Consider the following 26013-nt stretch of genomic DNA (forward strand, 5'->3'; position numbering starts at 1 on the left):
ATCACCAATAACACTTCAATATTAACAATTCATTGTAAAGCACTTTGGGACAATCAGAAAGGGTTTGAAGCTATGCATTTGGACCAGAAAATTACGTGGATAAGGAATTTCCAAATATTCCCATAATGGCACCCTAGTCCAGTCTTTATATCCCTACACCAGCTCGCCACGAACCTAAACAAGTAGCACAAAAAGTGCAACCTTCTGAGAAATAAGTGTCTGCTTTACCCTGATGTCACAGAGCACTGAGCCTATAACCTTGTCCAAAATTGTCATTCAAATCACCAAATTCGGCGACTTCACCAACTCAGCTCTGTCTGCATGATGTACCATGTCCATTCTAACCATATATCTCCATCATGGTGACCCCATCAACCTGAGCACATCTCAGTGATGTACTGACCTTATCCGCCCAACTGGTGAACAATTCATTCAGTGTATGAATGGGCTGCATGGAAAGGCTCTGGGGAGTGTGGTTAAAGGAGTTAAGGGCATTTCACTTTGTGACCACAATGTGCAAAACCCACGGGCCATATTTCGTTGTGGCAATGAATAACAAAGAATGTATGGCGGTAACGAAAGTCACAGTTCATGCTCCTTTTACCCGTGTGTTCAGAATGCTGAGACTGCACCAGGTAGGGAAGTGAAAAAATTATGTACCCGTTGATCTGCTGTGTTTCCACATTAATTGAAATAATTCGGGTGAGGATAGTTTGAGAGCTTTGTTGTACATGAAAGGACCACATGTTCCACATATTACACTTGTCTCCACTCAACCCAGACATGTGCTCGCTTTATATCTTTGAGATGGAGGTTCCCCATCACCACAGAAGGACCATCTGTACCGCATGGATACCTTCAGCCTTCTCTTTGTGATCAGCTCGGTAGAAATGGACACTGTATGGAGTGAAATGATGCAGAAAATCAGGAAGGACTGGAGGCGCCATACTGACACAAATGTAAAGGGGCCTCCTCGTGCTAGGAAGTAGAGACTCACAATGATGAGAATGTAGACATGTATTTGAGCTACAGGGGCGTCAAAGGTTATGGGGAGCGTGCAGAAAATTGGCGTTGAGGCCAAGATCAGATCAGCCCTGATCATATTGAATGGCGGGGCAGGCTCAAAGGGCCTTGTGGCCTATGCCTGCTCCCATTTCTTATGTTCTTATGTTCTTATGCTCTAACAGCAACTTTCAGGCCCATCCATCCATCCATTAATCCGTTCATCGACCCATTAATAAAATTTCAGACATCTAATTATGCATCTATCCCTGTATCGCTACCTCCAGCTATCCATCCACGAAAACACGCATACTTTTTTATTTTAGAATGTATCCTTCCTCTGAGGCCCTCTCTGTCTGTCTGTCTGTTTATCTATCTATCTATCTATCTCTCTCTGTCTCTATTTCCATCTATCCCTCTCTATCTTTATCTATCCATTTATCTATCTTTCTATCTATCTATCTATTTACCTACCTACCTACCTACCAGTATGTCTGTCTCAGACGCTGGATATCTTTCCAATCCTGAGAGATGGGAGCAGTTACACAGCTAAATAATTAAATTGACTCCAGTACTGTTGCTGGGCAGATTTGTTTATCAATAGGCCTCACTCACAATGTTAAAGGTTTTAATTTGGCTTTCAGCCAAGCGGTCAGTAGTGAGGAAACAGATCTTTGATTCACTGCACAGAACCCCAGATGCTACCTGTAAATGACATTGGGTGTTCGAGCCTTGCTGACAGCAGTCGGCTGGACTGCTGCCAAATACTGTGTGGGGCAGATTGGCCTGAATTTGAGTTGGGGAACAAGATGGGCTTTAACTATTTGAACATTAAATTATTCAGCAGCGCTCTCACAGGAAAGAAACATTTTACATGATATAACATCTAAAGAATGATTTTCTGTAAATTCCTTGCTGACAGTATTGTAAAATATGATCAGAAACAGTAAATGAATCAGTAAGCTAATTAATTAAAAAAGTTCCCAATAAAGATACTTTCAGATAATTCAGTCGGTTTATTCAGCACTGCACGAAGTGCTGGAGAGAGATTTTAATGACTCCACACCCACACTGTCATGAGATCAGTGGGAATCGCAAAGTAAATAAAACAACAGGTGGAATTGCCTCGAACCCGCTGCACTTCCTTGAATATTCTCACAGTTGTGAGCCTGATTGAAACTAAGGGCTCCCTTATTACTGATTAGCAGCCGCGCACTGTGCAGTTTAATTTGTGCTAATTTGAATTCCTTAACAACCCCTCTCAGAGCCCGGCTACCAAATGGCAGAGAAATGCTCAGTTTGTGATCCGTTTCAGCGGAACATGAAGCATTTATTCTTGTGATATTCTGTAACATACCGCTATGTCCTGATACACTGCATTCCTGATACCAGTGTATGTTACACAGCCGGTCACAATTAAAGTTCGCTGCAATGATTTGGATGTCGGGGTTTGCTAATGCGTTATTGGTTCTGAGTCACCAGCTTCTCTTTACCAAAAGCTGATCTGAAGCGGGCGGGCCCCACATTCTTATGTTTCTGTCAACTCACTCCCTAATTATCAGGCAAGCGGACTAATTTTACAGCTAATTTTATAAAGGACTTTCTTAGGGTCACTGACTCAGGGGCAGCTAGAAAAATACAATCAGAGATATTTGTTTAATGTGAGGGGTTTCTACTTATCTCCGGACCTAAATCGTGTAGCTGTAGCCATCCACATTGTAAATAGAGTCACATTACCGACCTCCCGCATTCAGTTACATAAATCGATAACAATTCATATTTGTTTTGTCCTACTGTACTGCTACAGAGTGCGGGGATAGATAGCGAGAGATAAAGAAACACGTACTGGTAGGTAATTCAGACTCCAATAATGTAATTTTCATTTCACATCACCTCTGAAAGAGTGAGGAAAGATAGGGATTTAATTTACAATCTACGATGTACTTAATTATTGCTAAACACACTCTCGACACCATGTAACATATTGCATTGTAACCATACAGCCAAATAACTATCCCTGGATACAGAAATAGGGTCCACCTTTAACAATAAACTAGTGTAAAGATATAAGTCCATCCTGTTGGTGATGTGGAAGGTGTGACGTGGGTCCAGTAGCTGCCTCTATCAGGGAATCAATAGGCGGCGCCTGTAACCTCGCCCCCTTCTACCGGGTATTTAACTGCCGGTCACTGGGACCGCAATACAACAGTCCGGGAGCGGGTTTGCTCAGTGAGTTCTTGCCAAGACCATTTCCCACACATTGCCAGGAGGATGAGGTCGGCGATTTCTCTCAGTCTGTTGCTGGCTTTCTTATCGGGTGAGTAGTTTTTATTGTCCAATCTCTCACTGTTACTGTCTCAGTGTCAGTCTCTCTCTGGAATGTTACAGCGTCAGGAATCATTTCTCCAGGATTAATCCTCGGGGTGTTTGATTGTTTTTACAGGTGTTCAGTCAGATGTCGTGTTGACTCAGCCAGAGGCAGAGACCAGGAGTCCCGGAAGCTTCCTGAGACTGACCTGTAAAACCAGCGGGTCCAATCTTGCTGACCATGGCATACACTGGGTCCAGCAGTTTCCCGGACAGGGGCTGGAGTTGCTGGTTTACTACTACAGTTCATCGAACAATGGCTATGCCCCAGGGATTCAGAGCCGTTTTACTGCGTCCAAAGACACTTCAAACAACATGGGCGCGTTGGACATGAATAACCTGAGGACGGAAGACACCGCCATCTATTACTGTGCAAGAGACCACAGCGAGAGGAACCAGGGCTGGACCCGTGCAAGAACAGACCGAGCGGACATTCAACAACTTCCATCCTAATCTGACGGTCAGTAATTGTATTAAGTGCGATCTTAACAGCATTGTTCAGAATCAGACCACACGCCGCTTCTTACTAAATTAACACACTGAAAATTCAGTGTTAAAAACCTAGCACAGTAACCGATGTACCGAGGAGAGGTTTTGGCCGTGCTGTACTGTTCACTGTGTCAGCAATGGCAAAGCTGGATTAAATGCTCGTTTCAATATGGTTGATACCTGGAGGGAGTTGGTTGGGACTGTGTTCACTTTCTGTTACGTTGTGTAAACTGTTGGATAAATTCTAAACCAGATCAGAAGTGAATGGCTATTTGAAGTGAATGTTGAGAAGCGGCACTGACCAGGGAGTGAGTGCAGTATTTGTGCGGATTCCTGTCACTGTGCTACAACAAGGGTGGAGGAACCTCGACTACTGGGGACAAGGCACCATGGTGACGGTGACTGCAGGCAAGAAACATTCACTCTTTCAGTAACTGATGTATTTGTGTCTTTATTTTATATTTCTGTTTATTTCAGTATATCATTCATTCACTGAAACGTGGGCTCGGTGGATTCTGTATTGAAATTGTTTGCAATGATTCAGTTGATTCTGCTGCAAAGGGATAATAGAATTAAACAGTTTCTTCAGACAAATATATTGTTGAGGGATTGAGTCCCTAATTGATGTGATTTGGTGTTTATCTGCTGATGAGACTGTGAGCCTGAGTTACTTTAAATACATAATGGTTGTAGTTTTTCTGATCAAATGTAAACATATGTGACTAAATGTGTTTGAAATAAGATTGTAGGCAGAAGACAGAAAGCTTTAGCGGCCTAAAATAACCTGAAGATATTTTAACGTATTTTTATTTATGATATTTACATTGTCATCTATTAATCTAATGTTCACCAACGGTCATATTCAATACGTGAAATGTTATTGTAATTAATAACTACATAATTAACACATTTGTTGCCTGAATCAGATTTAAATTATGTAGTGATATCACCCAATATTACAACAATATGCTATATCAATAGTAATTTATTAAACATGATCCGTCAACTCACAATTTTGCATTCATTATTTTATATTTATGTTTATTGCAATAATTAACTCGTTCAGTGATAGATGTGTTCGCTTGAGATTGTTTTGGCAATGTTGCATTTGACTCTGCTGAAAGGGTTCTGTTGCGGGATTCAGCTCCTCAGTGATGTGATTTGTTGTTTATCTGCTGAGGTGAGTGTGTGCCTGGGTTACTTTGAATAAGTAAATTTTGTGAAACTGTTTGGAGTTTCTGTAATGCTTAATTTCGGTGACATCGAACTGCTGCAGGTTTTCAGATCTGTTTAAAACTGTTTGAAAGATGATTGTAGGCAGACAACAAGTCGGGTTTATAAATCAAAAATGATTTTAAAATAATTTAATGCATCTTTCTATTGAAATGAGAATTCCAGATTCAACTATTAACCTATGGTTTCTGGTGCTCACATTTAATAGGTGAAATGTTACTGTGATTACGAATTATATAATTAACAATTTTCAGGTTGAAGGAGAGTTAAATTACTATAACTCAAATGACTATAATGCGGTAATATTACCCAATATCACTAAATATGCTGTAGTATTAATATTAATGTATTAAACATTATTCGCCTTCCAGAATACGGCTGTGCACTTGTCACAATTAACGTGAGCGGAGAATTTTAGAGGCTGGAGACAATTTCTGATGATGTCTGAAATTATTTTAATAACAGCAGTCTGCTTCCACCGCAGTGTTCAGTTTTATAAGGGGCTTGACATTAATTGTTATCACACTGTTTTACACAGATGAATGACAGATTGTATTTAATTATGCATTAAATGCAAGTATAAATTGCAGTTATTAAATGTAATAAATGTGCCGGGTTATTAAATTCTTACTGTGCAGCGGAAACCATGTTATTCCTTCAATATTATTTGTTGTTTGATAGCGAGACAATAATCTCTAAACTAATCTTAAACAGTTTGCAAGATCTCAGGCTGAGCGGTAGACGTCGCTGGCAGTCAAATAATTATTCATATGATTATATTTAAATTCAAGGAAGGTGCAGACTGCATAAGGCTGGAGACAGACAAATAACCCACTGACATTCAAGCAGATTAATTTAATTACAAAAGGTTAATATTAGTTTTGAATTTAATAACAGCATCCTGTCTCCCATAGCTGTGCTGTATACGGGATAGAATTATAGAGAGTGAACAGATTACATCTGAGAGCTATGTTTAATTCGCATTAATACTAAATTGATCAACAAAATCTCTCCTCCATTTGCTCATTAAATTTCAGTGTCGCAGATGGTATGAATGATTTGTTCTCCGCCAGTTTTACACTGATCATTCTGGAATTGATTTTCAATAAATAGCGGATTATATCTAATAATTAATTTACGGGCATTGGTGAATTACTGGAGTAAAGTATAAAAAGATTGTCTGTGTTATTAAACAGCGGAGGCTCTGTTACTGACTGCAAACTGGCCGGTTGTCTATTAATTCATTAAAATATTTTTTATAGTTAGGTTTGAGGACAATGTTTAAACTCGAGAGCCCTGCTTTAGTAAACACACGGTGTTACAGCCCATCGGTAGTTAGTGAGATGTGACCACGGCCAGACTTTGAACTATTTAAAATAGTCCACTCCTGAATATATCATGTGAAATCCACTCTGAGAAAAGATGGAGTTTATGTTGAATCAGAGAGTTCAGAAACATGCAGAGTTTACAAGTGTGTAGATAGAGAGCGGGAATGTATTAAAAGTTAGTGACCATTTTACTTTATTCAAATGTGATTTGGTTTCAGTAAAAATGATATATTTGTCTGAATGTCTTCATCTATTAAGATGTTTCTTAATAGTTTAATATTGGTAATTGCCTCTTTAATGTAATTGAAATCCTATCAGTTCCCAAGTTACCAGGCAGAAACAGGATTAAAATTAATATTAACTAATCTTATTATAATGCAGCATATCATCAGATAACATCAATATTAACTTAGAGTTTAATATCAGCGCGAATGTATTAAACATAAGTTATCTCCCGCAATTGCATTCTATACTAGACAGAATTATAGTTACTGTAAAATCTCGAGTTGGAGAGAATTTTAAATTATGTCTAAATTTAATTTGGAAACAATACATGTCTTACTCAGCTGTGCTCAGCTCGAAAAGGTGTCGCCGCAGATTTTAATGAATTAACTTCGTGTTTTGCCTCAATGATTTTCCAGGTTATATTTAATGATGAAATTATATTAAACCAGTGGATAATTGGTCTTCAATGTAAATGTCTCCTGGTTTGTTAAATTCTTACTCTGTCACGGGGTCCCTGTTTTATGCAGCAAATTACCCTTGAATGTGAATTATTTCAGTAAACTTGTTTCAGGGAAATTAAATCTTACTCGGTTTGTAAGATTATAGACGGGGAGGGAGAAACGGTTGGAAGTCGAAGAACGTTTTTCAAATTAATATCAGTTTAATTTCAAAAAAACGTGCAGAGTTGAGGTGGTCAGAAATTGGCAGAGATAAATTAGAAATCAGCTTCACTGAAATTGACAGATTGAACAGATCTATCTGCTGAGAGGACGATTGTTGCACCGCTGTGTCTGTTCTGTTTCTGCGCGCCTGCTCACTCTGTGAGAATCAGGAGTCCTCCTGACTGGTTGTAAACCTGCTGGTTTGTTCTCTTGTGTTTCATGGAGTACAATTCGATTCATTTATTTCAGAAGCTTGTATCTGTGAGAAATGCGATAGTTTGACTTTAAGTTTGAGGAGGCTTTTCAGAAATGGGATCAGTAAACTAATTTCTGACATTCAGAAGGAGCATTTCAAAAACACTTTTGGCAGGCTGTAGAAGGAGTTTTAATCGGTTTATAACCCGTGCTGTACCTGCCCTGGGAGTGTTTGATGGGACAGTGCAGAGGGAGCTTTACTCTGTATCTAACCCGTGCTGTACCTGCCCTGGGAGTGTTTGATGGAAAAATATAGAGGGAGCTTTACTCTGGAACTAGCCCGTGCTGCACCTGCCCTGGGAATGTTTGATGAGACAGTGTAGAGGGAGCTTTACTCTATATCTAACCCGTGCTGTACCTGCCCTGGGAGTGTTTGATGGGACAGTGCAGAGAGAGCTTTACTCTGTATCTAACCCGTGCAGTACCTGCCCTGGGAGTGTTTGATGGGACAGTGTAGAGAGAGCTTTACTCTGTATCTAACCCGTGCAGTACCTGCCCTGGGTGTGCTCGATGGGACAGTGTAGAGGGAGCTTTACTCTATAGCTAACCCGTGCTGTACCTGCCCTGGGAGCGTTTGATGGGACAGTGTAGAGGGAGCTTTACTCTGTATCTAACCCGTGCAGTACCTGCCCTGGGTGTGTTTGATGGTACAGTGTAGAGAGAGCTTTACTCTGTATCTAACCTGTGCTGTACCTGCCCTGGAGTGTTTGATGGGACAGTGTAGAGGGAGCTTTACTCTGTATCTAACCCGTGCTGTACCTGCCCTGGGAGTGTTCGATTGTGCAATGTCGAGGGATCTTTAGTCTGTATTTACCCAGTGTGGTACCTTACCCGGAGTGGAGTGTAGACATGGCTTTGCTCGGAATCACTTCCTTGTTATACCTGACTGTACAGTGCATAGCAGGGCAGTGCAGCGGGAGCTTTACTCTATATTATCTGCACTGTATCAGAACTGTGAGAGCTTTGCCCCGTGTTGCTCAAGGAACCTTAATGTGCATCCAACTAATAAAGTGTGAGTTCTCGAGTCAGATATATAATAATAAAACTTTCCATTGCTCCGATGAAACAACCGCACCTTAATTGAGTTAAAATTAATTGCAAAACTTAACTGCCCAATTATCAATGAATCGATAAACTTTAAACATTTTGAGTATCAGATCATGATTGAATGAGATTGACCTGATCCTGAGCTCACTTTCAGAACAAACAATTTCAGGAAGTGTCTGTAACGCTCCAGAAAGCAGCGCATGTTCTGATCTGACGGGAGGCTGGAAGGTATTTTGACAATTTAAATGGAGAATGTCGAGACTCCCGCTCCAAATAACCATCTTGCGAACCTTATGTTTGAAAGAATTATTTCGTTAAATTGGCATTTCAAAAATGTAACCGGCAGGGACAAACTCGGGTGAGATGCAGCTAATGGACTGGGTCACAGCACAAGGCTCACAGTCACTGAACCGCACCTCTGTGAAACATTTAAAGAGAAACAGTCAGCCTGCGATGATTGGTCATTCACAATAAGCGTTAATACACTGTTACGGGGTCCGATTGGATCATTTGTGTCAATTTTCTCAGTCCCTTTATTTTAAACATCCTCTTGCATTATAACAAACAATTTTTAAAAATCTGATGGAGGTGTTCAACATTATGAAGCGTTTCTTTCCATTAAATCGGGAAGAACTAATTCCGCTGAGCCATGTAGAATCTAAGAGTACAGAAGGGGCAATTCGGCCCGTCTTGCCTGTGCTGGCTCTGAAAGAGCTGTCCAATCACGTCCCAGCTTTTTCCTCGTAACCCTCCAATGAGTCCTCTTCAGATACATGTCGAGTTGCCTCGTGCATTCCGGAGCTTAACAACCCTCCATTTGAAAATATGCGCCTCATTTCCCCTCTAGATATTTTGCCAATTATTTTAAATCTGTGACCTTTGGTTAGCGACATACTCGCCAGAAGAAACCGTTTCTCCCGACTTGCTCTGACAAAACCTCTCACAATTTTGAACACCTCTATTAAGTCTCCCCTTAACCTTCTCTGCTCGAAGAAACAATCCCAGTTTTTCCAATCTATCCTCATAACTAAAATCTCTCATCCCTGGTATCATCCTGGTCAACCTCCTCTGTACCCTCTCCAAGGCCTTGTCATCCTTCCTAAATTGTGGTGTCAGAATTGTATACACTACTCCAACTGATGCCAAACCAGTGATTTGTAAATGTTTAGCAGGACTTCCTTGTTTTTGTATTCAATGCCCCTTTTACAATGGCAAGTATACCACACACTTCCATAACAGCTTGATCAACTTTCTCTGCCACCCTCAAAGATTTGTGAATATGCACCCCAGGTCCGTCTGCTCTTGCACCCCCGCACAAACAAGAAGTGAGAGTTGCCCAAAGCAGCAGTAAGCACATTAGTTATTGTTTGTCCTTCCTTGCATAGAACCCGCTGATATCCAATCGATTTATAATGTTTAAGGATTGCCAATATTAGATATTTAGAGAAGAAATATGTCCCGATGTTTAGATTATTTTCGGTACAAACAGCAACAAGAAGTGAATGTAACGAACCAGAAGGCAGCGCCTGTTCTCACTGGTGGGAGTTTGGAAAGTAATTTGGAAAATGAAATGGAGCATTTAAAGAGCATTGTTCCATATAACCGGCTTTGCGAATCGTATTTATGTCGGATTATTTAATTGAGTGAGTGGGAGAAGGAAAGTCAGGAGACATCCATTCAGTAGAATGGGATAGAGCACAAGTCACACTGCATCGCTCTTCTTCCAATTCTGAGAAGGAAAGAGAGAGACTCGAATCAATCCTGATTGATCTAAAGCTTGAATCTTATAAAACCAGGCTGTGCAAAAGTTCCCTATCCAAATCGGTGCGCTGAATTATTCCATTCACATTTGAAACGAGACTTCAACCATTTATTGTAATCGTCCTTTATTGTCATGGGAACAAGGAAGGTTTAGTTGAGGTCTGATAGAGGGGTTTGAAATTATGAAGGGCTTTATGAAGGGATTCGAGAACATATTCCCGGGCCGGTGTGTTGGTGAGTAAATGACACTGATTGAAAATCAGCACCAACAGAATGAAGGGAGAGGGTCTTAGTCTACTTTTCTACACATGGGGCAGTTGGACATGGGATGTCCTATCAGAAAGAGGGCTGCATGCATAATCCACAATAGCTCGATAAAATTGAACATTTGAGAGGAAGATTGGGAATTGGAAGGTGCACGGGATTGGTGGAGAGATCTTTCAGCGGCGTGATTGGCCGAATGGCCTCCTTCTGTGCTGTAAAGTTGTACTATCTTATAATTCTGGGTCATGCTCCATAAACATGCTGGGCTTTGTTTTAAAGGTAATACAACTGGTAGATCTAGCTGTAGGAGTTGTGCGATTAGGAGAACTAACCCTACCGCTATTCAAACAAGACTATCCCCTGAAAACAACAACTTGCATTTATATAGCGCCTTTAACGTAGTAAAACCTCCCAAGACGATTCACAGGAGCGTCAGCAGATACAATCTGACACCGAGCCACATAAGGAGATATCAGGTTTATTCTTCAGTATGGCGGGTAGTTACTCTGACAGTTGACCAAAAGCTTGATCAAAGAGGTAGGTTTTAAGGCAGCATCCTACAATGGAGAGATGACGACACTTTGATATCACGGAATAGTCTGAGTCTGTGCTCATAATAAGAGGCTGACAGCAAAAGGATGTAGGGAGGAGCTCAGTGGACAGATTGTGAAAGAATCTAATGTGAAAGTGTTTGGGGAATGAGGGGTGTGTTCCATAACAGGGGATCAAGAGCTGGAGGAAGTCCACGATACAATATTACGTCATTCACTCGGTATAAAGGGGCCTCGTGGACAGAATGCCCCTTTCAGACTCCTGACGTTTCTTATGTGCAAGACTGGAGTTACAGGAAGGCGTTTCACATCGGGACTCACAACTCACATAAACTCAAATGCTTATCTAGGTTTGGATCAGCAACTGATGGAATTAGTTCATCCTGTAGTCGCATTTCGAGTTGTTTGGTTATGATATAAGCACGGATTACAGAGTCTAACTTGTTCAATTGGCCATTCTTTTCCAGCGATACAGTCTCCTCCCACCCTCTAACCCTCTCCTCCTGTGAACAACCCAACACCGGCGGCCCCGTCATGTACGGCTGTTTCGCGATGGACTACTTCCCGGAAATCACCAGCCTTTCCTGGAGTAAAGATACAGATCCGATCACCACTGGATTGAAGACCTACCCGTCAGTGTTCAACAAGAAGGGAACCTACACCCTGAGCAGCCAGTTAACCATCACCGAGTCAGAGGTGGGGAGCAGCACAACCTACTGCCAGGTTCAACAAAGCGGGTCGGACTTGAGCGTCACAATGCCAGGTTAGTGTTGTGGGATACAGAGGGAAACTCTGAAAAGCAGAGAGGTTATTTTCAACTTCTATACAACCTTGGTTAGACCAGACGCAGAGGAGTATGCACAGGTCTGGTCTCCAAATCACACTTAGCGTACTGTTTACAGGTCTGATCGCCATATCAGACTTAGAGTACTGTGTACAGGTCTGGTTTCGATATTATAAGAGTGATACAGAGGCACTGGAGAACTTCAAAAAAAGATTTACAAGATTTATCAGAACTGAAAAAGTGTAACTGTCAAGAATGATTGAACGGGCTTGGAATCTTTTCTCTAGAAAAGAGAAGGCTTAGGAGTGACCAAATAGAGGTCTTTAAAATTATGAATGGGTTTGAAAGGTTACATGTAGAGAAATATTTCTGCTTGAGGATGAGCCCGATACTAGGGGCAACAAATATAAGATAATCACTAATAAATCCAATAGGAAATTCAGGAGAAACTTCTTTACCCAGAGAATGGGCAGAATGTGGACCTCGCTACCACATGGAGTAGTTGAGGCAAATAGCAGAGATGCGTTTCAGGGGAATCCAGATAAGTACAGGAGGGAGAAAGGAATAGAAGGTTGTGTTGATGGGGAGATGAAGTAGGGAGAGAGGAGGCTCATGTGGAGCACAAACACGGCCTCTTGGGCCGAATGACCAGTTTCTGTGTTGTAGATTCTATGTAAAAATCCGCTTTACAGTTCTTAATTGTTTGGATTGCAACAAATAATCCCAATAAAATGTATTTTCTTGCAGATCGTGTGGTACATCATCCAACTGTTATCCTCGCCCTGAGTTCCAGTGAAGAAATTATCATCAGCAGGTCTGCAACCGCCGTGTGTTCAATCATCGATTTCCGTCCAAAGTCACTGACCGTGAATTGGCTGAAGAACGGACAACTCATGGATTCGGGAATCGTCACCTCTCCCGTCTTTGAAGTGAACGGGAACTTCTCGGCGACCAGTTGGCTGACATTGAACGCCGGCCAGTGGTTCACCGGCTCGGTCTATACCTGCCAGGTCTCTCATCAAGGTGGCACCCAAAGCAGAAACATCTCCAGATCTCAGGGTAAGAGACACAACCCCAGGAAACCCCAGATCATTCTGAGCGCTGATCTCAGTCAGGACTTTTACTGGAATTAGTAAAAAGCACAGAACTATTTATAATTTCCAATCACGCAGTTTGTGTTTCCTTCCGATGTCAGTGCTGACTCAGGGTTCCTCGCGGTTCAGGATTCCATCACTTCGACAAAGGTTTCCCTCAGCTGTGATGTCAGACAATGGGTGAGGTGTCCTTAGTCTCAGGTTTACCCCAAGAAAGCTCTATTTCTAATTTAAAATCATGCTGTTTGTATTTTCTTCCAATATAAAATAGAAGAAAGAAATTCCTTTACATAGCGCCTTTCCCGAAGCGCTTTTCTGCCAAGGAAGTACTTCCTGAAATATGGTCACTGTTGTAATGTGGAAATCGCGGCGTCTAATTTGCAGACATTAAAGTCCCACAAACAGCAATGTGATAATGACGAGATAATCTTATTATTTGGTGATGTTTGTTGAGGGATAAGTATTGGCCAGGACACCTGGGAGAAGTCCCCTGCTCTTCCTCGAAATAGTGCCATGGGATCTTTTTCGTCCAACTGAGAGAATAGACTGGGCCTCGGTTTAAGGTCTCCTTCGACAGTGCAGCGCTCCCTCAGTACTGCACTGGGAGTGTCAGCTCACATTTTGTGTTCAAGTATCTGGAGTGCGACTTGAATTCACGATCTTCTGAATCAGGATTCTTCATGATTCAGGATTCCATAACCTCGACAAAGAAGGTTTGCATCTGCTCTGATGTCAGAGAGTACATGAGGTGTCCTCGGTCTCAGGTTTATCCTGAGATGGCTGATCATATTGAGAGCGACAGTAGGTGCCTGGAAACCTTTACTGGTAACTGTCCAGGGACCCACTGCTAGAAAGGACATCTACCCTATTTAGAGAACTGCGTTCAATTATGGGCACCACCCTTCAGGTTGGATATAATAGCGTTAGAGGGGGTGCAACGCATATTCACCCGAATCATACCGGGGCTGAAAGGGTTAAATTATGAGAGCAGTTTGCAGGCTATAGGCGTGTATTCCTTTGAGTATAGAAGATTAAGAGGCGACCTAATTGAGGTGTTTAAGTTGATAAATGGATTTGATAGGGGAGATAGAGAGAAATTAGTTCCTCTGGTGTGGGAGTCCAGAACAAGGTGTATAACCTTAAAATTAGAACCGAGCCTTTCAGGGGTGATGTCAGGAAGCACTTCACACAAAGGACAATGGAAATCTGGAACTCTCTTCCCCAAAAGCTGTTCAGGCTGGGGGTCAATTGAAAATTTCAAAACTGAGGTTGATAAATTTTTGTTTGGCAAGGGTATCAAGAGTTACAGAGACAAGGCGGGTAGGTGGTGTTGAGGTGTAGATTAGCCTTGATCGTATTGAATGGCAGAACAGGCTGGATCGGCTGAATGGCCTACTCCTGTTCCTATGTTGCTATTACTGCCCTGCGGTCATATTTCCTTCTGACTCTCTTACCAGACATGTTAAATGCGCACTAATGACAGAAATGAACAAACTACTTCACATTGGCATTACAAATTGTTCTCCACAAAGACCCCTTGGACCTCCATTCTCCCGGCCTTTCACTTCTCTGAAAGGGCTGCAACTGGTTCCTGCACATTTTCATCGCCCCAAAAATCGCAAAATGTCAGCAGGAAATTAAATTTGTTTCCTGTTGCACCTATAATCCTGGGTTTCATTTGACACTCGTTTTGAACCAGTGTAATATTCGTGTACAGCTCTTGACCCTGGGGGCGGAACAATTATAATGAGCGGGAATGCGTTCGGGCACAAGGATATATCGACGGGCGTAAAGGAGCAAGGGATTTCAGGAAGAGCGCGATTCAGTGCGTAACACAATTGTGCCCGAGTTTATTCACTTTTTACGCTGGGTATTTGCTCCACAACCCATTACAGGTGGCTCTGGGAGCAAATACACAAGGGCCCAGAAACTCGGGTCTCCACGGGTGAGTACGCACGGGGTGCTCACCCGTATGTCCGATGGAAGTGCCGGTTTCCTGCATGCACTGCGCATGCGCGGGAAACCGGCAAGTTTTTCCGTGAGGGTAAGTCTGCAGAATTTAGAAATGTGAAAAGCAGGCATAAGGCCTGCTTTTTACAAGGTAAGTGGTGAATTAATTAAAATTAAAACATTTTTCCACAGGTTTATTATTTTTAAATACTTTAAAGCAAGGTAAGTTTATTTTTAGCCCCGTTCGAAAATAAAATTATTTTTTCAAAAATTTAAATTATTGTTTAAAATAGTTATTTCATGTAATTTATAATTTATTTAAAAAATGTGATTTAAGAAAAAAATTATTTGAAGGTTTATTGCTATTTTGGGGCCGTAGTATTTATAAGTCTTGACAGGTCTTCCTTGTCAATTCGTTGTCCGTCCAATAACGATGGTGTTTAAGCAACAAGAATACTGGTGTCCTGATTCTGAAGATGAAACTTTGCTTGACTTTCAAATCTGCTTCACAGATGAGATCAAATGTAACGATCCAGAAATCACTCTTTACCAACCGTCACTAGAACAGGTCTTACTGGAGGCGACGGTGACCTTAACCTGCGTCGTGTCTAATGCTCCTTATGGAGTCAACGTGTCCTGGACCCGAGAAAAGGAGACGTTGAAATCAGAGATTACCGTCCAACCCGGAGAGGCTCCCAACAGCGTGATCAGCAACTTAAACATCTCGACACAAGCCTGGCTGAGAGGGGATGGGTTCACCTGCGTGGTGAGCCATCAGGATATGTCGACTCCTATAAGGCATTCCATCCACAAGGAAAAAGGTGAGCGGTGAGATTGTAGCAATAAGTGAGACTCTGAGTATTTCCGGTGATGGTGCACGGGCCAGTTCGTTCTATTCAGTGTTTTAATGGACTGCTCTGATAATTCAATGGGTAATTCCACTAACTAAACCCTCTGGGACCAGAGATGATGCATTTGAAGGGAAGCTGGATAAATCAATGAAGGAAAAAGGAATAGAAGGATATGTTATTAGGGTTAGATTATATAAGATGGGAGGAGGCTCGTGTGGAGCATAAACAGCGGCATTGACCAGTTGGGCCGAATGGTCTGTTTCTATGATGTAAATTCTTTATAATTTTCTAGTCCAACTCTTGAAGCTCCCAGAGAGAAGGATTGCATCTCCCTCTGCTCCGGGCTGGAAAACCGGACAGGACACAGAGGGGAAAAGGGAATCCTTTAACATTCAGCGCAAAGCACATTTCTCTCACATCTAATCGCCGGTTTCATTGTCTCTGGATTTCTCCAGTCTATTGACCTTTATTGTGATTGTTCTGCAGCTAAAGATCCGCGGGAACCGTCCGTGTCTGTCCTCCTGCCTCCGGCAGAAGAAGTCTCCGCTCAGAGGCTCGTCACCCTCACCTGCTTAGTGAGAGGTTTCTCCCCCCGAGAGATCATCGTCAAGTGGACCCTCAATGACAAGCCGGTGAATTCCGGCAACTACAAGAACACCGAGGTGATGGCGGAGAACGGCAGCAGTTCCTTCTTCATGTACAGCCTGTTATCCATTGCAGTGGAGGAGTGGGCCAGCGGCGCTTCCTACTCCTGTGTGGTGGGATATGAAGCGATCCCCTTGAAGATCATCAACAGGATGGTTAATAAATCCAGCGGTAAACCCAGTTTGTCAACATTTCCCTTGTTCTGATGGACACCGTCAATTCTTGTCAATGAAAATCTCTCGATTGTGTAATGATCAATAACATGTCATTCTATAGTGGACACTAGGTGGAGCCATAGAGCTGTGTAGAGCTGTATATAAGACTACACTACCCAGCTGTATATATATTAAGACTACATTACCCATGAGGCACTAGGCTACCCACAAGGCAGCAGTCAAGATGGAAGCCTCTACAGATACTGTACCTAGTCCACATGTGCTCAATAAAAGTGTCTAGCAAAAGCTAGCTGTGTTCATAATAAGAATGTCTATTTATTAATGAACATAACATGGTACCAGGATGGTGAAGGTCTGCTGACAATTGTGAAAAGCAAAATGGAGAATTTGAAGCCACCAGAGCGTTTGAAACTCACAGGAAACACCGACTACAATTGGCAGACACTTAAACAACAATTCGAACTCTACATTGCAGCCATCGGATTTGGTACAAAGCCAGACGCAAGGAAGATAGCGTTGCTGCTTACGGTTGCAGGCCCACAGGCGATAGAGGTATTTAATACATTTGTATTTAATCCAGAGGAGAACAGAGAAAAATCAGAAGATGTGCTAAACAAATTTGATGCACATTGCTCTCCCAAAAAAGAATGAGACCTATGAAAGATACATGTTCTGTTCAAGGACACAGCAGCAAAATGAGACTTTTGATAGCTTTATAACTGATGTGAAACTGAAAGCACAGACATGCAGTTTCTCTGAGCTGAAATCATCCATGATTCGTGACCAGATTGTGTTTGGTATTCATGATAAAATAGTCAGGGAACGTCTGTTGAGAGAAACCAAACTAAATGTGGAAAATGCAGTGAAAATATGCCAAGCCAGCGAGCTAGCTCGAAAGCACGCGAAGACTTTCAGTGAAATCAATAATGATGTGATTATAATGAGTGATAATGCTGCTGTCGGTGCTGTGTCCTACAAGGGGAAGAAACGTGGGCAGAACAGAAATGAAAAGCAATCAGAGGATGACATTTATAATTGTAAACGCTGTGGTTACAAACACCAGTTAAGACATTGCCCAGCGTTTGGAAAAATGTGCACAAAGTGTAATGGAAAGAATCACTTTGCCAAACAATGCTTTTCAAAAGTAAAAACTAAGAAAGGGCAACGAGTTAATGTAATTGAGGCTGGGAAATTAATGGTGGGAAATATGGAGATGGCAAAAACACTGAATGAATATTTTGTATCAGTCTTTACAGTAGAAGACACTAAGAATATCCCAAAACTGGACAAACAGGGGGCTAAAGGGGGGGAGGAGCTAAACACGATCAAAATCACTAAGGAAGTGGCACTCGGTAAAATAATGGGACTCAAGGCGGATAGATCACCTGGACCTGATGGCTTACATCCCAGGGCCTTGAGGGAAGTGGCGGTAGGGATTGTGGATGCATTGGTAATAATTTTCCAAAGCTCCCTGGACTCAGCAAAGGTCCTGGCAGACTGGAAAACTGCTAATGTAACACCGTTATTTAAAAAGGGCAGTAGACAGAAGGCTGGAAACTATAGACCGGTTAGCCTAACATCTGTGGTAGGTAAAATTTTGGAGTCCATTATTAAGGAGACAGTAACAGGACATTTGGATAATCATAATTTAATAGGACAAAGTCAGCATGGTTTTATGAAGGGGAAGTCATGTTTGACAAATTTGCTGGAGTTCTTTGAGGAAGTAACATATACGGTGGATAAAGGGGAACCAGTGGACGTAGTGTATTTAGACTTCCAAAAGGCATTTGACAAGGTGCCACACAAAAGATTATTGCTTAACATAACAAATCACGGGATTGGGGGTAATATTCTCGCATGGATAGAGGATTGGCTATCTAACAGAAGGCAGAGAGTTGGGATAAATGGTTCATTCTCAGACTGGCAATCAGTGGTGTTCCGCAGGGGTCAGTGCTGGGTCCCCAACTCTTTACAATCTATATTAACGATTTGGAGGAGGGGACCGAGTGTAACATATCAATGTTTGCAGATGATACTAAGATGGGAGGGAAAGTAGTGAGTGAGGAGGACATTATAAACCTGCAAGGGGACATAGACAGGCTAAGTAAGTGGGCAGAGATTTGGCAGATGGAATACAATACTGGAAAGTGTGAGGTTATGCACTTTGGCAGGAAAAATCGTAGAGCAAGTTATTATCTTAATGGCAAGAAACTGGAAAGTTCTGAAGTACAAAGGGATCTGGGGGTCCTGGTGCACGAAATTCAAAAGGTTAGTATGCAGGTGCAGCAAGTGATTAAGAAGGCCAATTGAATGTTGGCGTTCACTGCTAGGGGGATAGAATATAAAAATAGGGAGGTATTGCTTCAGTTGTACAAGGTATTGGTGAGACCGCACCTGGAATACTGCATACAGTTTTGGTGTCCATACTTAGGAAAGGACATACTTGCTCTCGAGTCAGTACAAAGAAAGTTCACTCGGTTAATCCTGGGGATGAGGGGTGCACATATGAGGAGAGGTTGAGTAGATTGGGACTCTACTCATTGGCGTTCAGAAGAATGAGAGGCGATCTTATTGAAACATATAAGATTGTGAAGGTTTTGGATTGGGTGGATGTGGGGAGGATGTTCCCGATGATGGGTGAAACTAGAACTAGGGGGTATAGTCTTAGAATAAGGGGCTGCTCTTTCAAAACTGAGATGAGGAGGAACTACTTCACTCAGCGGGTGGTAAGTCCATGGAATATGCTGCCCCAAAAAGCTGTAGAAGCTACATCATTACATAAATTTAAAACAGAAATAGACAGTTTCCTAGAAGTAAAGGGAATTAAGGGTTATGGGGAGCGGGCAGGAATTTGGACATGAGTCTAGGTTCGGATTGGTCATGGCCCTGTGGGTAGCGGAGCGGGCCCAGGGGCCAATTGGCCTACTCCTGCTCCTATTTCTTATGTTCTTATGTTCTTATGTAGGACACTGATTTAAGTGAGGCATTTTTTGTACGAATGGTGTCATGTGACGATATCAAAAAGGATACAGAAAATGTGCAGCCCTCAGAAATGGACAATGCTGAACATAAAGTTAATGCAGTAAAAGTGGACAAATGGATGATCCCACTGCAGGTAAATGGAGCATTAGTTACCTTGAAACTAGACACTGGGGCAAAAGCAAACTTAATCAGTATGAGTGACATTAACAATATGAAAGCAAAGCCCAAAATACAGAAAAAGTCAGTACTACTGAAAGACTATAATGCATGGAAAATAGATAGCTTAGGTGTATGCAGACTTAAAGTGACAGTCAAAGAAAAAGTGCATCATCTCATGTTTTCTGTTGTGGCTGAAAGACTTGATTCACTACTGGGTGACAAAGCTTGTGAGGACTTAGAACTGGTCAAGAGAGTCTACCGTATAAACTGTGCCATAAGCAGACCAGATGACTCGGTGGATTCTGTAGTGAATAATTTCCAGGATGTGTTCAAAGGATTTGGAGTTCTACCATTCACTTACAAGGTCCAGCTAAAGGAGGATGCTCAGCCAGTGGTGCATGCTCCACGAAGAGTTCCAGCACCCCTGCGTGACCGGCTCAAGAATGAACTGGACAGAATGACCACACTTGGAGTCATCAGGAAAGTCGAAGAGCCAACAGACTGGGTTAACTCCATGGTATGTGTAAAGAAAAAGAACAATTATCTATAAATATGCATGGATCCAAAGGACTTAAATGCAAACATAAAACGTGAACACTACCAGATTCTGAAGCGAGAAGAAATCACCAGTGAAATGTCAGGTCCCAGATACTTTACAAAGCTCAATGCCTCACAAGGATTTTGGCAACTAAAACTGGATGAAGAGAGTACCAAATACTGTACCTTCAACACACCATTTGGCAGGTATTGTTTCCTCAGAATGCCTTTCGGGATAATATTTGCATCTGAAATCTTTCATAGAGCGATGGAATACATAATTGAAGGTCTGGAAGGAGTTCGGTTCTATGTTGATGACATTATCATCTGGGGCTCCACACTGAAAGAACACAATGAGAGACTGACTAAAGTGCTGCAGAGCATACGCCGGAATGGACTGAAGCTCAACAAAGCCAAGTGTCTGTTTGGCGTCCAGGAAGTCACTTTCCTGGGAGATAATCTATCTGGTAAAGGAATAGAGCCAGATATGATAAAAGTAAACGCCATACTCAAAATGCCCCGACCCACTGACAAAAAAGGAGTGCTACGCATCATGGGGATGATAAACTTCATTGGAAAGTTCATTCCTAACTTGTCAGCCAAGACAGCCTGTCTGCGAGACCTGCTACATAAAACAAATGAGTTCGCATGGACAGAAAGACATGAACAAGAGTGGATAAACCTCAAAACAGTGCTGACAACCACACCTGTACTCACCTTCTTTGACCCAACAAAAAGAATCAAAGTGTCAACTGATGCATCAAAAGATGGCCTAGGTGCGGTCTTGCTACAAGCAGAGGGTAAAGATTGGAAGCCTGTTGCCTATGGCTCCAGGTCTATGACTGATACTGAGTGTCGATACGCCCAGATTGAAAAAGAATGTCTAGGCTTGGTAGTTGGACTAGAAAAGTTTCATGGCTACATATATGGACTTCCCACCTTCACAGTTGAGACAGACCACAGCCCTCTGATTGCCATCATAAAAAAAAACCTGAATGAGATGTCTCCAAGGATTCAACGACTCATGATGAAGCTGCAAAGATATGACTTTGAACTGATCTACACACCAGGCAAATACATAGTGTTAGCAGATGCACTATCCCGAGCACCCACAATGAGTCATGTGAGCTCTACTGAAGAAGACGTGGATGTTCATGTGAGTATGGTCACTGCTGCGCTGCCCGTGTCAGACACAAAATCAAAGCAAATAGCAGAAGAAACAGTAAAAGATACAGTATTACAAACAGTAATAGAGAACATTCATCATGGTTGGCCAAAAGGTTCCTGTCCAAAATATTTTCACATAAGGTCAGAATTGAGTGTCGCAAGTGGACTATGACTAAAACAGAACAGAATAGTCATTTCACAGGCTCTACATCAAGACATGCTCAAAAGGATTCATGAGGGACACCTCGGAATTGAAAAGTGCAAAAGGAGAGCAAGAGACACTGTTTATTGGCCTGGCATAAATAAGGACATTGAGAACATGATAGGCAAATGTGAGACATGTCAGAATCACTAAAACAAACAAGCAAAGGAACCAATGATAGTAGCTGACATACCAACAGCACCATGGCAAAAGGTTGGTATGGACCTTTTTCATTTAAATGGTAAAGACTATCTAATAGTGATTGACTACTATTCTAACTATCCTGAGATGGCGCTGCTCTCAAGCACCACAGCAAGCAGTGTCATAATGCATGTGAAATCCATCTTTGCCAGACATGGAATTCCCAGGATTGCCGTTAGCGACAATGGTCCGTGCTTCAACTGTAAGGAGTGGCAACCGTTTGCAGCACATTATGACTTTCAGCACATCACATCCAGTCCTTTGTATGCTCAGTCAAATGGTAAGGCAGAGAAAGGTGTTCAAATTCTCAAGCAGCTACTGAAGAAAGCGACAGAAAGCAAGTCTGATCCTTATCTCGCCCTGCTGAGCTACCGAGCCTCACCTTTAGACTGTGGTTCTTCACCTGTTGAACTCCTAATGGGTCGCAAGTTGCGCACCACGCTACCCTGCTGTGCAAAACAACAGCAAAGTGAGGAACTGAGACAGAGACTTCAACTGTTAAAGCTGAAACAGAAATCATACTGTGACAAGTCATCCAAAACTTTAAAACCATTGACAAGGGATGATGTTGTCAGGATTGAGGATCCAGATGCATGGAACAGGAAAGCTACAGTTCTTGAGGAAGTAGGACCAAGGTCATACACTGTTAGAACTGAGGGAGGACAGATTCTCAGGAGGAACCGCCGTTCCCTCCTAAAAACACAAGAGACTATTCAAGACCAGATTGATGACAATGCCGCAACTGCATCTTGTCATTCACCGCCAGAACAATCTCATGAAGACACATCAGACTTACCCGTGTTGAGAAGATCCACACGTGAAGTAAAAAAGCCTGATAGACTTAATCTTTGAGTGCAATGTAAAGCTTTGAAAATATGTTGACTGTTTTGAAAATGTTTATGTTTATAGAGCACTAACAAAAGTGTTACTGATATTATCTTTATTGTTTTCTTGAAAGTTGATTGATATTGATTTTGTTAAACCTCAAAGAAAGGGGGATGTAGTGATCAATAACATGTCATTCTATAGTGGACACTAGGTGGAGCTGTAGAGCTGTGTAGAGCTGTATATAAGACTACACTACCCAGCTGTATATATATTAAGCCTACATTACCCATGAGACACCAGGCTACCCACAAGGCAGCAGTCAAGATGGAAGCCTCTACAGATACTGTACCTAGTCCACATGTGCTCAATAAAAGTGTCTAGCAAAAGCTAGCTGTGTTCATAATAAGAATGTCTATTTATTAATTAACATAAAAGATTGCATTTCAGTTTTTAAATAAAAACAAATAAAGGCCTTTTCTTCCAATCGTCAGTTACACGCACAGCCTTTCAAATCATTTTGTTTCCCATTTTTGCCATGGGGCGGGTTGTTTGTCTGAAGCAGGATATTTGCCGGTCTCGGGCCCAAGTCTTGTACAGCCAGCGCTCCCAGCTCAGATACACCACGGGTTGGAGACAGAATGAAGCTGTTTCATGACAGAACTTCTCAAAATCACTTCAACAACTTCCCTCCCGCTGGGGGGAATCAAAAAGTTCCCATTTCAGGCAGACAAACGCAGCACATTTAGATCTCGGTACCCCTGTTTCTCGTGTTGTCCATCCCTTCAGAATTGGGGCCTGTTTCATTTTGCAGCATCGCAGCCTCTGGGATCTCAAATGAGCACCACACACGAACACAAATGGCACCACACAGCCCCCTCCAGACAGAGGGGAAAGGGCAATTGTTAACCTACTGTACCCCCACTACCCCACCAGAGAGAGGGGAAAGGGCAATTGTTAACCTGCTGTACGTCCCACTACCCCACCAGAGAAAGTGGAAAGGACAATTGTTAACCCATTGTACCATCACTCCCCCACCAGAGAGAGGGGAAAGGGCAATTGTTAACCAACTGTAGCTTCCACTACCCCACTAGAGAGAGGGGAAAGGGCAATTGCTAACCCACTGTACCCGCAACTCTCCACCAGAGAGAGGGGAAAGGGCAATTGTTAACCCACTGTATCTCCCACTCCCTCACCAGAGAGAGGGGAAAGGGCAATTGATAACCCACTGTACCTCCCACACCCCACCAGAGAGATGGGAAAGGGCAATTGAAAACCGACTGTACCACCCACTCCCCCAACAGAGAGAGGGGAAAGCGCAATTGATAACCCACTGTACCTCCCAGTCCCCGAACAGAGAGAGGGGAAAGGGTAATTGTTAACCCACTGCACCTCCACTCCACCACAAGAGAGAGGGGAAAGGGCAATTGTTAACCCACTGTACCCCAATTCTCCCACAAGAGAGAGGATAAAGGGCAATTGTTAACCCACTGTACCTCCAACTCCCCCACCAGAGAGAGGGGAAAGGCAAATTGGTAACACATTGTACCCCCACTCCCCCACCAGAGAGAGGGGAAAGGGCAATTGTTAATCCACTGTAACCCCATTCCTCCACCAGAGAGAGGAGAAAGGGCAATTATTAACCCAATGTACCACCCACTCCCCACCAGAGAGAGGGGAAAGGGTAATTGTTAACTCACAGTACCTCCCACTCTCCCAAAAGAGCGAGGGGAAAGGCAATTGTTAACCCACTGTACCCCCCCTACTACCCCACCCAGAGAGAGGGGAAAGGGCAATTGTTAACCCACTGTCCCCCCCACTACCCCAGCAGAGTGAGGGGAAAGGGCAATTTTTAACCCACAGTACCTCCCACTCCCACACCAGAGAGAGGGGAAAGGGCAATTGTTAACCTACTGTACTCCCACTCTCCCAAAAGAGAGAGGGGAAAGGGCAATTGTTAACCCGCTGTACGCCCCCACTACCCCACCAGAGAGAGGGTAAAGGACAATTGTTAACACACTGTCTCCCCACTACACCACCAGAGAGAGGGGGAAGGGCAGTTGTTAACACACTTTCCCCCCCACTACCCCACCAGAGAGAGGGGAAAGGACAATTGTTAACCCACAGCACCTCCCACTCTCCCAGCAGAGAGAGGGGAAAAGGCAATTGTTAACCCACTGTACCCCCACTCCTCCGACAGAGTGAGGGGAAAGGGGAATTGTTAACTCACTGAAACTCCCACTGCTCCACCAGAGAGAGAGGGGAAAGGGCAATATTTAACCCCCTATACCTCCCACTCCCCCGACAGAGAGAGGGGAAAGTGCAATTGTTAACCCACTGTACCCCCACTCCCCCAGCAGAGAGAGGGGAAAGGGCAATTGTTAACCCACTGTACACCCACTCCCCCACCAGAGAGAGGGTAAAGGACAATTGTTAACCCACTGTACCCCCACACCCCTACAGAGAGAGGGGAAAGGGCAATTGTTAGCCCACTGTATCTCCCACTCCCCCACAAGAGAAAGGGGAAAGGGCAATTGTTAACCCACTGTACCTCCAACTCCCCTGACAGAGAGAGGGGAAAGGGCAATTTTAAACCCACTGTACCCTCACTCTCCACCGGAGAGAGGGGAAAGGACAATTGTTAACCCCTGTATCTCCCACTCCCCCACCAGAGGGGAAATGGCAATTGTTAACTCACTTAACCTCCCACTGCTCCACCAGAGGGAGAGGGGAAAGGACAATTGTTAACCCACTGTACACCCACACCCCCACCAAAGAGAGGGGAAAGGGCAATTGTTAACCCACTGTACCGTCACTCCCCCACCAGAGATGGAGGAAATGGCAATTGTTAACCCACTGTACCTCCCACTCCCCCACCAGAGAGAGGGGAAGGGCAATTGTTTACCCACTGAACCCCCACTCCCCCACCAGAGAGAGGGGAAAGGGCAATTGTTGACCCACAGTTCCTCCCACTCCCACAACAGAGAGAGTGGAAAGGGTAATTGTTAACCCACTGTATCTCCCATTGCCCCACCAGAGAGAGGCGAAAGGGCCATTGTTAACCCACTGTCCCTCCCACTCCCCACCACAGAGAGGGGGAAGGGCAATTGTTAACCCACTGTACCTCCCACTCCCCCACCAGAGAGAGGGGAAAGGGCAATTGTTAACCCACTCTACCCCCACTCCCCACCAGAGAGAGGGGAAAGGGCAGTTCCTAACCCACTGTACCCCCACTCCCCACCAGAGAGAGGGGAAA

General features: G+C 43.2%; 1 pseudogene; it reads left to right on the forward strand.

Moving 5' to 3' along the window:
• Positions 1 to 3078: 3078 nt before the first annotated feature.
• LOC147118629 (Ig heavy chain C region-like) lies at positions 3079 to 16740 on the forward strand (annotated as a pseudogene).
• Positions 16741 to 26013: the final 9273 nt, after the last annotated feature.

Source organism: Somniosus microcephalus, chromosome 4 (assembly GCF_052327205.1).
Source record: "Somniosus microcephalus isolate GS21.2 chromosome 4, FLI_Smic_1.0, whole genome shotgun sequence".
Taxonomy (NCBI): Eukaryota; Metazoa; Chordata; class Chondrichthyes; order Squaliformes; family Somniosidae; genus Somniosus; species Somniosus microcephalus.